The 15,071-nt window shown below is 49.9% G+C and overlaps 1 protein-coding gene and 1 pseudogene across 1 annotated transcript in view; both read right to left on the reverse strand.

Moving 5' to 3' along the window:
- LOC142245754 (DNA repair endonuclease XPF-like) overlaps positions 1-9,130 on the reverse strand; it is a 38,437-nt pseudogene extending 29,307 nt beyond the window's left edge.
- Positions 1-15,071, reverse strand: part of LOC142246671 (DNA repair endonuclease XPF-like) — a 152,757-nt gene that overhangs the window by 74,379 nt on the left and 63,307 nt on the right. The window lies entirely within an intron of this gene.

The following is a 15,071-nucleotide window of genomic DNA, read 5'->3' on the forward strand; positions in this document are numbered from 1 at the left end:
AGATTATAAAACGGACCCCATATTTTTTTTTTCATTTTTTTTCTCCAAATTTGGGGTGCGTCTTATAATCCGGTGCATCTTATAACACGAAAAATACGGTAAGTTGATGGAGTTCACTGGGCCCCATCCATGTCTGCTAATTCAGGCTTACACAGAGCTACTGTACATTCACATACAGCTCATCTATAAAACAACCAAAAAAATGACAAATATATCCAACATCAATTTATTTCAAGGACCAAAATCACATTGTTTTTAACCAATTTTAGACGTGTTCAGAGAGTAAATCTGTGTCTACTCACCTCGGTCATAAGTAAAGTTTTCTGACAAACAGATTTCTCATGACTCGTTCCACTTGGCAGAAACCGGTGTGAAAAGCGAGTGGATTGTCGGTGAAGGCCTTTATAAAACCCTGCTTGTTCTTTTGTCGATATAAGCGCAGGATGAAGGCTTCCTGGCAGGACTCCATAATCTTGTGTGCTTTATACACAAGGATACCTGAAGAAAACAATGAGAAGTGGATTATCGATAGCAATCACATCACTAGTCACTTAGGGGTACTTCTCACATAGCGAGATCGCTGCTGAGTCACGGTTTTTGTGACGCAGCAGTGACCTCATTAGCGATCTCGCTGTGTGTGACACTGAGCACCGATCTGGCCCCTGCTGTGAGATCGCTGCTCGTTACACACAGTGCTGGTTCATTTTTTGGACGTTGCTCTCTCGCTGTGACGCACAAATCGCTGTGTTTGACAGAGAGAGAGCAACGATCTGAATGTGCAGGGAGCAGGGAAACAGCGTCTGGCAGCCTGCAGTAAGCTGTAACCAAGGTAAATATCAGGTAACCAAGCAAAGCCCTTTGCTTGGTTACCCGATATTTACCTTGGTTACTAGCGTCCGCTGCTCTCACGCTGCCAGTGCCGGCTCCCTGCACACGTAGCCAGAGTACACATCGGGTAAATAAGCAAAGCGGCTAGGAGTGCAGGGAGCCAGCGCTAAGCGGTGTGTGCTGGTAACCAAGGTAAATATCGGGTAACCAAGCGCTTGGTTACCAGATATTTACCTTAGTTACCAAGCGCAGGATCGCTTCCACGCGTCGCTGCTGGCTGGTCGCTGGTGAGATCTGCCTGATTGACAGCTCACCAGCGATCATGTAGCGACGCACCAGCGATCCTGACCAGGTCAGATAGCTGGTGGGATCGCTGGAGCGTCACTAAAGTGTGACGGTACCCTTACCTTACCAACACAATATCCCTAAATGCCTTATGATCTTTATGTTCCACTTAATGGACAGAAGTAATTTCAGATATGGTCTAAACTGTCTTGAAGTTAGAGAACAAAGTGTCCTAAGCCTTCTTTTTGCTCAGGCAACCGCCTTGTGATCATTTCAGAGAAGCAGGTTTCCAGTGATTGCTTTTTTGATTTATGAAAGGATGGGGGAATGAGAAAGGTTTAAAGCCATAACACTAAAATGTAATAGTCCCATTTGCATCCAACCGAATTTTTAAGAATTCAGGTCAAATAACAGGAGTTGAATGTTAGGGGAAGAAAGCAGAACTATGCTGCCCTCTAGTGGTGAAATTAGAATAAGCAGGGGTTTTATACACCTAGTGCACAGTTTTATTCTCCAGTGTCTAAAGTAATCTCTGGATAAAGAGAGGCAATTAGCCAAAAGCATTAGATTGCTAGCCCCAATGGGAGACAGTGAGTGACGGCAATATCTGTAAAGAGTGGCAGAACAAGATAGCACTATAAATAAGCAAACATAATAAATGAGAGAAGTGTCCCGTGCTCGGTATATATGTTCCTGAATGTCAAACACCAGAACATACTAAGCCTGATTCATCAAAGCTTTAATGGGTAAAACGCTTTAAAAAAAACTGCATAATTTTGGTGCAACTGGAGACTTTGGCAAAATTAGGCAACTTTTGAAGCTCCCACACCATATTCACATAGCTATAACATAATGGGCGCAGACGGGGCAGCGTGGCAACCACTCTACGTGACATTCATGATGAGTGGCAGCATTCACTACACCAAAAATCTTAATCCAGCAGGGGCTAGAGTATGATTTGTGGCGAGGCGTACACCACTTGTCCCGAGCACCCGATTCATCAAGAGGCAGAAACATCAAGCCCGTTGTCTGCAAACAATACCAGGAGAAATTGGCTGTGAAACCTGCAGAATTATGAATACAGCTGTGGAGGACAAGATAAGGAACATAGATTAATGCTGTATCTAAAAAGTGTAACATTAAAGGGGTTATCCAGAACTTTGGTTATCTTTTCGTGTGGGGCTAAAACCTTACTGGCAAATACCTATCTGGTGCTGATCTTTGCTGGACCAGGTCCGGTGACACTCCAGCTTCCTTTAAAGGGAATCTGTCACCAGGTTTTTGCCACCTAATCTGAGAGCAGATTAACGTAAGGGCAGAGACTCTGATTCCGGCGATGTGTCAGTAACTGGGCTGCTTAGTGCTGTTTTGATAAAATCACTCTGTAATCAGCAGTAGCTTATCACTAGAGGACTACTTGGCGTGCTGCAGGTAGTCCAGCATATTCATGAGCGCTGTATAACTGATAAATCTGCATCAGAGAAAACACTGATTTTATCAAAATGACAGCAAACAGCTCAGTAAGTGACATCGCTGGAATCAAGAGCTCTGCTTTTCACAAACAACTCCTAAAATTAATGTTTTTTCTATATCGTTAAAAGTAAGACAAAGCTTACAATACACTTCAAAAACAATTCTACATTTTGGTAGATGTGCTAAAGACTCAATAGACAATATGAAACCCCCTCCCAAGATGATATCACATAAGGTTATTTTTTAATATTAATCAGCATTACCTCTCAAGATCTAGAGAAGGAAATAATCATTAAACATGACTATTTGAGCAGGACCTCTAAAAGAAAAGGATCGTTTCCCCGAAATTGTGAATACAGCAGTCCGACCAACCCCTAACCCGTCCAGTAGTCAATAGTCCTATAGTCAAGGATCTAAGGGATATTAAAAATCTATTTCCTAACATAAAAACAAGTTATTAAAAGGTGTCATGGCTGCTTGTTACACCATATATCACAGGGTCGCTCATCTAACAACCCATGTACCCCTAACCGACCCGATGCGTTTCACCTCCAAACGGGAGGTTCCTCGGGGGTCGTTTGTAGAATAAATAGAATGACTAAACATGGTGTATAATGTAGATCACTTTTCCAACATGTAGTATCCTCCAACTATAGCGAGGATCAATAACAGATTAGTTGCAGGTGATCAAATCAGTTATGACAAAAAATAAATGAATATAAATTCCATGGACTGAAGCAGGGGTAACAAACGATTGGTCTTGCGGTTAGTCTTTATGTTAGTTGTTGTCCCTCAAAAGGATAGTGTTAGTCCAGGGTGCACCCATTTATAGTGACTCTTAAGGCCCCATTACACGCAATGACGTATCTAACGATATATCGCTGGGGTCACGGATTCCGTGACGCACATCCGTCATCGTTAGCCACGTCGTTGTGTGTAACAGCTCCGAGCGAGTTTTAATGATCAAAAATACTCACCTAATCGTCGAAACGTCGTTCATTTTCAAAAAATCGTTGGTTGTTGAGGACGCAGGTTGTTCGTCGTTCCTGAGGCAGCACATATCGCTACGTGTGACACCGCAGGAACGAGGAACAACATCGTACCTGCAGCCGCCCGCAATGAGGAAGGAAGGTGGGCGGGATGTTTGTCCAGCTCATCTCCGCCCCTCCGCTTCTATTGGACGGCTGCCGTGTGACGTCGCACAAACTGTCCCCTTAGAAAGGAAGTGGTTCGCCGGCCACAGCGATGTCGCTAGTCAGGTAAGTCCGTGTGACGGGTCCTAATGATGTTGTGCGTCATGGGCAGCGATTTGCCCGTGACGCACAACCGACGGGGGCGGGTGCTTTCGCTAGCGATGTCGCTGCGTGTAAAGCCCCCTTAAGGGTATGATATAATGGGTTGCCTCATATAATCACCACATGTCCATGGTCGGGCGATTTCCATAGTCAACATCTGGCAATGCAGTAGTAAATAACCAATTGCAGAGCATCAATCATTTCTATAAGATCTCAGTAAACCTTCCTCCTAGCAGCTGTGATATTGGCTTGCTACTTTGTATCCGGACCCTTTCCAATGTCTGCAGTGATCAGGATCTCTGCCCCTACATTATGCTGTTCTCAGATGAGGTAGGAAAAACCTGGTGACAGATTCCCTTTAACCTCATGTCAACAGTGCAGCTCTTCCTCTTCTAGTCTGCTCTATTGATGGGCGTCACTGCCGACGTCCTGCAGACTGACAGCAGCTCCCCTCATTGACAGTGATGCCCCCTCAACATAGAGTTTAAGAGTAGCATTTCCATCATCATGGCATCACTGAAAGTAGCACAATCACCAGTCTGTGACCACTGTTATCATTGCTGGGTGGAACACTACATGCCAATTATTCCCATACACCCCCCCCAAAAAAAAGAGCAAGGTCCAAGATAACTCCAATAAGGGGCTCTTGTGGCACATATTGACGACCCATTTTCAGGTCACCAGGAACCTGCACTGATTTGGGCTGTGGAGGGTGTAAACACTGAACAGAGCTGCACCGGGAGCACGTAGGAGCTGAACACCAGAGCACGACCCGGCCACTACACAATGAATGGTGCTGTGCAGCTCTGATCAGAGGTAAGAACAGTTTTCATTGGGGGTGCAGCTTGTCGGACCCCCACTCATCATCAATATCAAATGTTAGGAGAACCAATATGATCTCCTGGGCTCCAACGCAAAATATAATAATTATACTGCTACAACAGTATTTAATAAGTTATCACTCCCAATATACAGAAGTGACACTTCGCGCACGATCAGGCTCCAACTCCAGTCACAGTCTTGTTAGTTAATAGGTATCGCCAATCTTTCTACTACTAAGAAACCACTTAAAATATTTATTTGCGAAATTCAGACTCAAGACCTTTGGCCTATTTTTGGCCTAGCATACTAGAACTCTTGACCGGTGATGAGGAACCGATAAACATGAAAAATGCTTTAAAGGGAACCTGTCACCAGATTTGGGGCCTATAAGCTGCGGCCACCACCAGTGGGCTCTTATATACACACTCTAACATGCTGTATATAAGAGCCCAGGCTGCTCTATATAACATAAAAAACACTTCATAATACTTAAACAGTCGCTGCAGTGGAGTTGGGTCATATGGGCGTCTCCATTCTCCGGTACTGGCGCTTCCTCTTTTGGCCATCTTTGTCCTCCATCTTCTGAAGCCGGGGTGCATGACGCGTCCTACGTCACCCACACTTGCCGACATTGAGGACCTGCGCAGGTGCACTTTGATCTTCCCTGAGCAGGGCAGCTCAAAGTATTGTAGTGTGCATGAGCGGGACCGGTGAGTGTGTATGACATAGGACGCGTCATGCACCCAGGCTTCAGAAGGAGAACGAAGATGGCCGAAAGAGGAGGCGCCAGCACCGGAGGACGAAGACAGCCATATGACCCAACTCCACCGCAGCAACCGTTTAGGTGAGTATTATAAAGTGTTTTTATGTTCTACACAGCGGCCTGGGCTCTTATATACAGCATGTTAGAATGCCGTATATAAGAGCCCACTGGTGGTGGCCGCAGCTTATAGGCCCCAAATCTGGTGACAGGTTCCCTTTAAATCAAAGGAGTTTTCTACTATGTGAAGGATTTCATTATTGGTGTTGATGGCTCGGCCTTTCTTCTTCCTCCAGGGCTGACATCAGTCTGATGCGCCTTATGTCAGTGATTGCTCTTCTCTCCCGGTGTTGTGGCACTCACCAGTTATCAGGCTGGCAGGAATCCGGTCAGTGAGGAAATCAACCACGAGGATGCGGCTGGTGACGAACAGGACGCCCCCTGTGTGTAGACATCGTAGCGTTCATTACTGCCAACCTCATTGGTGATAATACGAGGCAAATGGGCGACTCCTTCCGATCTCATCTGTTCAATTAGATATTCCTGAAACGACAGAGCAGCACCAATGTTATAAAGAAAGACATTACAGGAGAACTGTTGTGGCCTTAGGCTGGTTTCACATCCCCGGTATTTTGCTGGAAGCCGGATCCGGCACAAATGGAGAACAGTTACATTCATTTACAATGGAAGCGCGACACCATGCGGTTGTGTATGAAGCACGTGTCCGCATGGTGTCGCACTTCCATTGTAAATTAATGTAACTGTACTGCATTTGTGTCAGATCCGGCAAAATACCGGAGATGTGAAACCAGCCTTACCCGAAAATCAATACTATGTGCTGCTCCAAAATACCCACGACACATGATAACGCTGCTCCAAAATACCCATCATCAAGGCCACATTAACCCACTCCTGACCAGGTGCTTTCCCATGTTTTGGTGGTTTCATTTTTTTCCTCCCTTCTTCTATGAGCCATCATTTTAATATTTTCATCCACGCAGCCATAGGAGGACTTGTTTTTTGCAGGATAATAATAATATAATAATATTTATTCATTTATATAGCGCTATTAATTCCATAGCACTTTACATACATTGGCAACACTGTCCCCATTGGGGCTCATAATCTAAGGTCCCTATCAGTATGTCTTTGTAGTGTGAGAGGAAACCGGAGACCCCGGAGGAAACCCACGCGAACACGGGGAGAACATACAAACTCCTTGCAGATGGAGTCCTTGGTGGGATTTGAACCCAGGACCCCAGCGCTGCAAGGCTGCAGTGCTAACCACTGAGCCACCATACAGTGCTAACCACTGAGCCACCGTGCCGCCCAGGATGTAATTTTCAATGAGGGGAGGGGGGTTTATGAGATTCATTGGAGGGTGGTAAAACTGACCTAACAATAGGATTCTACAGGTCAGTACGATTATGGTAATAAAGAATAATTAAAAAAAAAAGTTTAAACGGTGAAAAAAATTGTGGAAATTCATTAAAAAAAAAAATAAAAATAGCTTGTGTCGCCATTTTCTTTTAATATTTTTGGAGGAGGGTCTGTTTTTTGCATGGGGAGTAGTGCTGGGCACTGCTCGTTACTAGATCTAGCATTGGGGTGAGCATTGGGGTGAGCATTGGGGTGCTCGATCTAGTAATAAGCAGGGCCGGGTATCGCGTGGTGCTCGGGTTAGGCTGTGTTCACATGTTGCTTTTTATGTAAATGAAAAGCTGCTTTTTACACTAACAGCAAAAGCTGCAAGATTCCAGAAATCTCACACACGTCTGCTTTTTTTACCTGTCTGAAATGGAAAACTGCTGCGTTTTTGAAAGAAGCAGCGTGTCAGTTATTTCAGCGTTTTTGCTGCTTTTTTCACTATTGAAAGCAATGACAGAAGTGCAAAAACACAACTGAGCGTTCTACTGCTTTTGTGGTGAATGAATCTAACATTATTCCAACATGTTCTGTAAACAAAAGACACCAAGAAACGCAGCAAAAAAAAGCTGTAAAAAAATCCAGCAAAACCGGCTGTTTGGAAGCTGCTTTTTTTACTGTCAAAAGAGCAGGTGTGGCTGCAGGAAAAAAAGCAGCAAAAAAGCAACATGTGAACATAGCCTTACGATGAACCAGCTTCTATTTAGTGATTGGAACCACCACTGAAGCCGGGGACTGCCCCCAGGTGAATGCAGGTAGTCCTCGCTCAGCTGAAGAACTCCTGGGTTAGTTCCCTCTTCCATCTGACTCTGCTCTGCTATACCTGACCAACTCGGTCCGATGTAGGAAAGACGGTCAGATGTAGCAGAGCAGACTGTCTCTGTTCTGCTACATCTGACAGTCTCTGCTTTACCTCATCTGTCTCAGCTCTGCTATATCTAAGTGAGACGGTCAGATGTAACAGTACAGAGACAGATGTACAGTGTCTGACTGTCTCTGCTCTGCTACATCTGACCTTCCCTACCAGGCTCGCTTGCTATCATCCCCTCCTCCATGACACTCGCCGCCGGCCCCTCTCCCCCATGACACTCGCCGCCGGCCCCTCTCCCCCATGACACTCGCCGCCGGCCCCTCTCCCAGATGACATTCGCTGCCGGCCCCTCTCCCCCATGACACTGGCTGCCGGTCCCTCTCCCCCATGACACTCGATGCCGGCCCCTCTCCCCCATGACACTCGCCGCCGGCCCCTCTCCCCCATGACACTCGATGCCGGCCCCTCTCCCCCATGACACTCGCTGCCGGCCCCTCTCCCCCATGACACTCGCTGCCGGCCCCTCTCCCCCATGACACTCGATGCCGGCCCCTCTCCCCCATGACACTCGCCGCCGGCTCCTCTCCCCCATGACACTCGCCGCCGGCCCCTCCCCCCCATGACACTCGCCGCCGGCCCCTCTCCCCCATGACACTCGCCGCCGGCCCCTCTCCCCCATGACACTCGCCGCTGGTTCCTCTCCCCCATGACACTCGCCGCCGGCCCCTCTCCCCCATGACACTCGCCGCTGGCCCCTCTCCCCCATGACACTCGCCGCCGGCCCCTCTCCCCCATGACACTCGCCGCCGGCCCCTCTCCCCCATGACACTCGCTGCCGGTCCCGCCCCCATGACACTCGCCGCCGGCCCCTCTCCCCCATGACACTCGCTGCCGGCCCCTCTCTCCCATGACACTCGCCGCCGGCCCCTCTCCCCCATGACACTCGCTGCCGGTCCCTCTCCCCCATGACACTCGCCGCCGGTCCCTCTCCCCCATGACACTCGCCGCCGGCCCCTCTCCCCCATGACACTCGCTGCCGGCCCCTCTCCCCCATGACACTCGCCGCCGGTCCCGCCCCCGCTCTGCTTGCTCCTGTTACCTCCTCTGCAGGACCGGTATTCAGCACCAGGTTTCCCGGGTCACAATACAGCTTCAGGAAGTTCTGCAGGATCCTGTCAATGCCGAGTCCACGGGCGGCGATCACCAGCCCGTCCTCATGCAACAGGTCCAGGAAGATCTGGTTCTCGTACTCCAGGAGGGGAGCCATGAGGACTCCTGCAGTGTGCGCTATAGAGGTGCTCAGGGGCTGCGCACTGTGACCGTCCAGCAGGCTGTGCAGCCTGTAGCACCATGTGTCAGCCGCTGGAGGGCAGCACTCGCTGTGGACCCTCCCCACACTCCTGTGTATGCTGCTGGGAGCCTCTAGAGTGGAGATGATTTTTCGAGGGAAAGACGTCACCGGAAGGGGCGGGGCCTCCTCAATGCAGCGCAGACTGCAGAGCTGTGGGCGGGAAGCAGCGGTGCTCGGGCTGTGCAGAGCGGACGGAGCCTGACCCTGAGGTGGAGGAACAGTCCTCATTAGTGATAACGCGGAGGTGTCAGACTGGATGTTGGGGGCACAGAGCAGCGTCTCCTGTCACTAGTGGGGGCTGCAGCTCGTGTATATGTCACAGGGCATGTACTGAGGCTGCAGCACCGTGCTGTGGAGGCTTCAATAAGGAAGGGGGCTTATGGGGGGGTTACACGGAGCAGGGGGTGATGCTGTGAAGGCTTTCATAAGGAATGTGTGGGTTACACTAGGCAGGAGGCGACGCTGCATGTTTGGGGGGGCTTGCACTTGCAGGAAGCAATGTGGAACGGTTTAGGGGGACTTGCACTTGCCAGGGAGCGACTCCGCACGTTTGGGGGCTCACACTGGGCAGCGGGGCGTTGGTGCGTGTTGTGAGGGCTCGCAGGGGGCGACGCTGCACTTGTGTGGGGGGGCTCGCACTGGGCAGAGGGCGACACACTCGCAGGGGGCGACGCTGCACTTGTGGGGGGCTCGCACTGGGCAGGGGGCGACGCTGCACATGTGGGGGGGCTCACGGGGCGACGCTGCACTTGTGGGGGGGCTCGCAGGGAGCGACGCTGCACTTGTGGGGGGCTCGCAAGGGGCGACGCTGCACTTGTGGGGGGGCTCGCAAGGGGCGACGCTGCACTTGTGGGGGGGCTCGCAAGGGGCGACGCTCCACTTGTGGGGGGGCTCGCAAGGGGCGACGCTCCACTTGTGGGGGGGCTCGCAAGGGGCGACGCTGCACTTGTGGGGGGGCTCGCAAGGGGCGACGCTGCACTTGTGGGGGGGCTCGCAAGGGGCGACGCTGCACTTGTGGGGGGGCTCGCAAGGGGCGACGCTCCACTTGTGGGGGGGCTCGCAAGGGGCGACGCTGCACTTGTGGGGGGGCTCGCAAGGGGCGACGCTGCACTTGTGGGGGGCTCGCAAGGGGCGACGCTGCACTTGTGGGGGGCTCGCAAGGGGCGACGCTCCACTTGTGGGGGGGCTCGCAAGGGGCGACGCTCCACTTGTGGGGGGGCTCGCAAGGGGCGACGCTCCACTTGTGGGGGGGCTCGCAAGGGGCGACGCTCCACTTGTGGGGGGGCTCGCAAGGGGCGACGCTCCACTTGTGGGGGGGCTCGCAAGGGGCGACGCTCCACTTGTGGGGGGGCTCGCAAGGGGCGACGCTGCACTTGTGGGGGGGCTCGCAAGGGGCGACGCTGCACTTGTGGGGGGGCTCGCAAGGGGCGACGCTGCACTTGTGGGGGGCTCGCAAGGGGCGACGCTGCACTTGTGGGGGGCTCGCAAGGGGCGACGCTGCACTTGTGGGGGGCTCGCAAGGGGCGACGCTGCACTTGTGGGGGGCTCGCAAGGGGCGACGCTGCACTTGTGGGGGGCTCGCAAGGGGCGACGCTGCACTTGTGGGGGGCTCGCAAGGGGCGACGCTGCACTTGTGGGGGGCTCGCACGGGGCGACGCTGCACTTGGGGGGGCTCGTACTGGGCAGCGGGCGACGCTGCACTTGGGGGGGCTCGCACTGGGCGACACTACACTTGGGGGGGGCTCGTACTGGGCAGCGGGCGACGCTGCACTTGGGGGGGCTCGCACTGGGCGACACTACACTTGGGGGGGGCTCGCACTGGGCAGCGGGCGACACTACATTTGGGGGGGGGGGCTCGCAGGGGGCGACGCTGTACTTGTGGGGGGCTCGCAGTGAGCAGGGGGAGACGCTGCACTTGTGGGGGGGCTCGCACTGGGCAGGGGGCGACGCTGCACTTGTGGGGGGATCGCACTGGGCAGGGGGCGGCGCTGCACTTGTGGGGGGGATCGCACTGGGCAGGGGGCGGCGCTGCACTTGTGGGGGGGCTCGCACTGGGCAGGGGGCGACGCTGCACTTGTGGGGGGCTCGCACTGGGCAGGGGGCGACGCTGCACTTGTGGGGGGCTCGCACTGGGCAGGGGCGACGCTGCAATTGTGGGGGGATCGCACTGGGCAGGGGCGACGCTGCACTTGTGGGGGGGCTCGCAGGGAGAGAGGCTGCATGTTGGCTGGGGCTTGCACTAGGCAGAGGGTGACGCTGCACACTTGGGGGAGGTCTTGCAGGGCGTGCTGAGCAGGGGACCGTGTTGCATGTTGGGGGGCTCGTGCTGGGGAAGAGGCCGTGTTGCACTTTGGGGGGGGTGCCCGCAGGGAGAGAAGCTGTACGTTGGGGGGGCTCGCACTAGGTAGAGGGTGATACTTCACTTTGGGGGGTGCTTGATGGGCAGGGGGCCAGTGTTGCATGTTGAGGGGGGGCTCACAGGGGGCCGTGTTGCACGTTGGCAGTGGAGACTTGCAGGGGGCTGTGTTGCATGTTGGGGGCTTGCAGGGGGCTGTGTTTCACATTGGGGGGGGGCTCACGCTCGGCAGGGGGCTGTGTTGCACATGGTGGGGGGGACCTCGCACAGGGAACTCAGTGTGTTATTAATCTTCTCCCTTTGTTTTTCAAATACAGCTTGTGACTATCGGCACTGGGTGTTATTCCCCCCCCCCCGTCATCCCACCTCAGAGACCGAGAGAACAGTGTGGTGTAATCCACATCACACCTCCTGTGTCCTCCAATGTATTCAACGAGAGAGGATTTTTCTGGTAAATGCAGAAATACAATTTTTAGGCTGTGCACACGTTGCGTCGTGTCCCTGCAGAAATTTCTGCAGGAATTTGGCAGCACATGTGCGCGTCAAATCGCTGCATAAACACTGCGTAATGGATTCAGTGTGTCTGCAGAATAGATGCCGATGTCATGTGCTCTGGATGCTGCCTCTCCCATAGACAGAGCGGGGGCTGCATCCAAAGCGCACGGAATAAGTGACATGTTGCTTTTTAGCACGCAGCGATTTGGAACAAAATTTTGGCATTCACATCGCTGCGTTCTCAAACGTGCACATGGATTATGCACAATCTTCATAGATTGTGCAGGGGACGCAGGTCGCATGCATTTACGCTGCAGTGCAATACGCAGCATAACTGCATGAAATTCGGCAACATGCGCATGAGCCCTAACACCTAAAACGCACGAAACCCAAATACAAAAGATTTTTTTCTTTCACTGTCGTGAATGTCCAACATGGCTTAATTCTACGTATTTATTTTTAAAGTTGATTGTTACAGTTGATATATTTGTATCCCCGACCTACTGTCTCCCCCTCCCTCATTACCCTGTAGACTGTAAGCCCCCCCCCCCCGAGGGCAGGGTCATCTCCCCTCTGTACCAATCAGTCAGTGTTATATATTTGTATCCCCGACCTACTGTCTCCCCCTCCCTCATTACCCTGTAGACTGTAAGCCCCCCCCCCCCGAGGGCAGGGTCATCTCCCCTCTGTACCCTTCAGTCAGTGTTATATATTTGTATCCCCGACCTACTGTCTCCCCCTCCCTCATTACCCTGTAGACCAGGGGTGGGCAATTAATTTTCCCATGGGGCCGCATGAGAAATTGGGATTGGTTTAGAGGGCCGGATTAATATAATTACCTCAGTTCTACCCAATATACTACATCACTGCACCCCCTCCATATACTACACCTGTAATAAACTACACCACTACACCCCTATATACTACACCTGTATTATGCTACACTCCCTCCATATATCTGTAATATACTACACCCCCATATACACCTGTATTATACTACACCACTATATAATACACCTCCGATATACTACATCATTACACCCCTATATACTACACCTGTAATATAGTACACCTCCATATAGCACACCTGTAATATACTACATCACTACACCCCTATATACACCTGTAATATACTACATCACTACACCCCTATATACACCTGTAATATACTACATCACTACACCCCATATACTACACCTGTAATATACTATACCTCCATATAGCACACCTGTAATATACTACATCACTACACCCCTATATACACCTGTAATATACTACATCACTACACCCCTATATACACCTGTAATATACTACATCACTACACCCCTATATACACCTGTAATATACTACATCACTACACCCCTATATACACCTGTAATATACTACATCACTACACCCCATATACTACACCTGTAATATACTATACCTCCATATAGCACACCTGTAATATACTACATCACTACACCCCTATATACACACCTGTAATATACTACATCACTACACCCCATATACTACACCTGTAATATACTACATCACTACACCCCTATATACACCTGTAATATACTACACCTCCATATAGTACACCTGTAATATACTACAGCACTACACCCCATATACTACACCTGTAATATACTACATCACTACACCCCTATATACACCTGTAATATACTACACCTCCATATAGTACACCTGTAATATACTACATCACTACACCCCATATACTACACCTGTAACATACTATACCTCCATATAGCACACCTGTAATATACATCACTACACCCCTATATACTACATCACTACACCACTATATAGCACACCTGTAATATACTACACCTCCATATAGCACACCTGTAATATACTACACCTCCATATAGCACACCTGTAATATACACCTCCATATAGCACACCTGTAATATACTACGCCTCCATATAGTACACCTGTAATATACTACACCTCCATATATTACACCTGTAATATACTACACCTCCATATAGCACACCTGTAATATACTACACCTCCATATAGCATACCTGTAATATACTACACCTCCATATAGTACACCTGTAATATACTACACCTCCATATAGCATACCTGTAATATACTACACCTCCATATAGTACACCTGTAATATACTACACCTCCATATAGCATACCTGTAATATACTACACCTCCATATAGTACACCTGTAATATACTACACCTCCATATAGCATACCTGTAATATACTACACCTCCATATAGTACACCTGTAATATACTACACCTCCATATAACATACCTGTAATATACTACACCTCCATATAGTACACCTGTAATATACTACACCTCCATATAGCATACCTGTAATATACTACACCTCCATATAGTACACCTGTAATATACTACACCTCCATATAGCATACCTGTAATATACTACACCTCCATATAGTACACCTGTAATATACTACACCTCCATATAGCATACCTGTAATATACTACACCTCCATATAGTACACCTGTAATATACTACACCTCCATATAGCATACCTGTAATATACTACACCTCCATATAGCATACCTGTAATATACTACACCTCCATATAGTACACCTGTAATATACTACACCTCCATATAGCATACCTGTAATATACTACACCTATAATATAGTACACCTGTAATATACTACACCTCCATATAGCATACCTGTAATATACTACACCTCCATATAGTACACCTGTAATATACTACACCTCCATATAGCATACCTGTAATATACTACACCTCCATATAGTACACCTGTAATATACTACACCTCCATATAGCATACCTGTAATATAGTACACCTCCATATAGTACACCTGTAATATACTACACCTCCATATAGCATACCTGTAATATACTACACCTCCATATAGTACACCTGTAATATACTACACCTCCATATAGCATACCTGTAATATACTACACCTATAATATAGTACACCTGTAATATACTACACCTCCATATAGCATACCTGTAATATACTACACCTCCATATAGCACACCTGTAATATACTACATCACTATACCCCCATATACTACCCCACTAGCCTGCACCCCCATATCACACACACTACACCCCCATATGTCACACAGCATGCCCACATATCTCACCCTGCCTGTACCCCAACTTACCCCTCTCAAACACTC

Source organism: Anomaloglossus baeobatrachus, chromosome 7 (genome assembly GCF_048569485.1).
Source record: "Anomaloglossus baeobatrachus isolate aAnoBae1 chromosome 7, aAnoBae1.hap1, whole genome shotgun sequence".
Lineage (NCBI taxonomy): Eukaryota > Metazoa > Chordata > Amphibia > Anura > Aromobatidae > Anomaloglossus > Anomaloglossus baeobatrachus.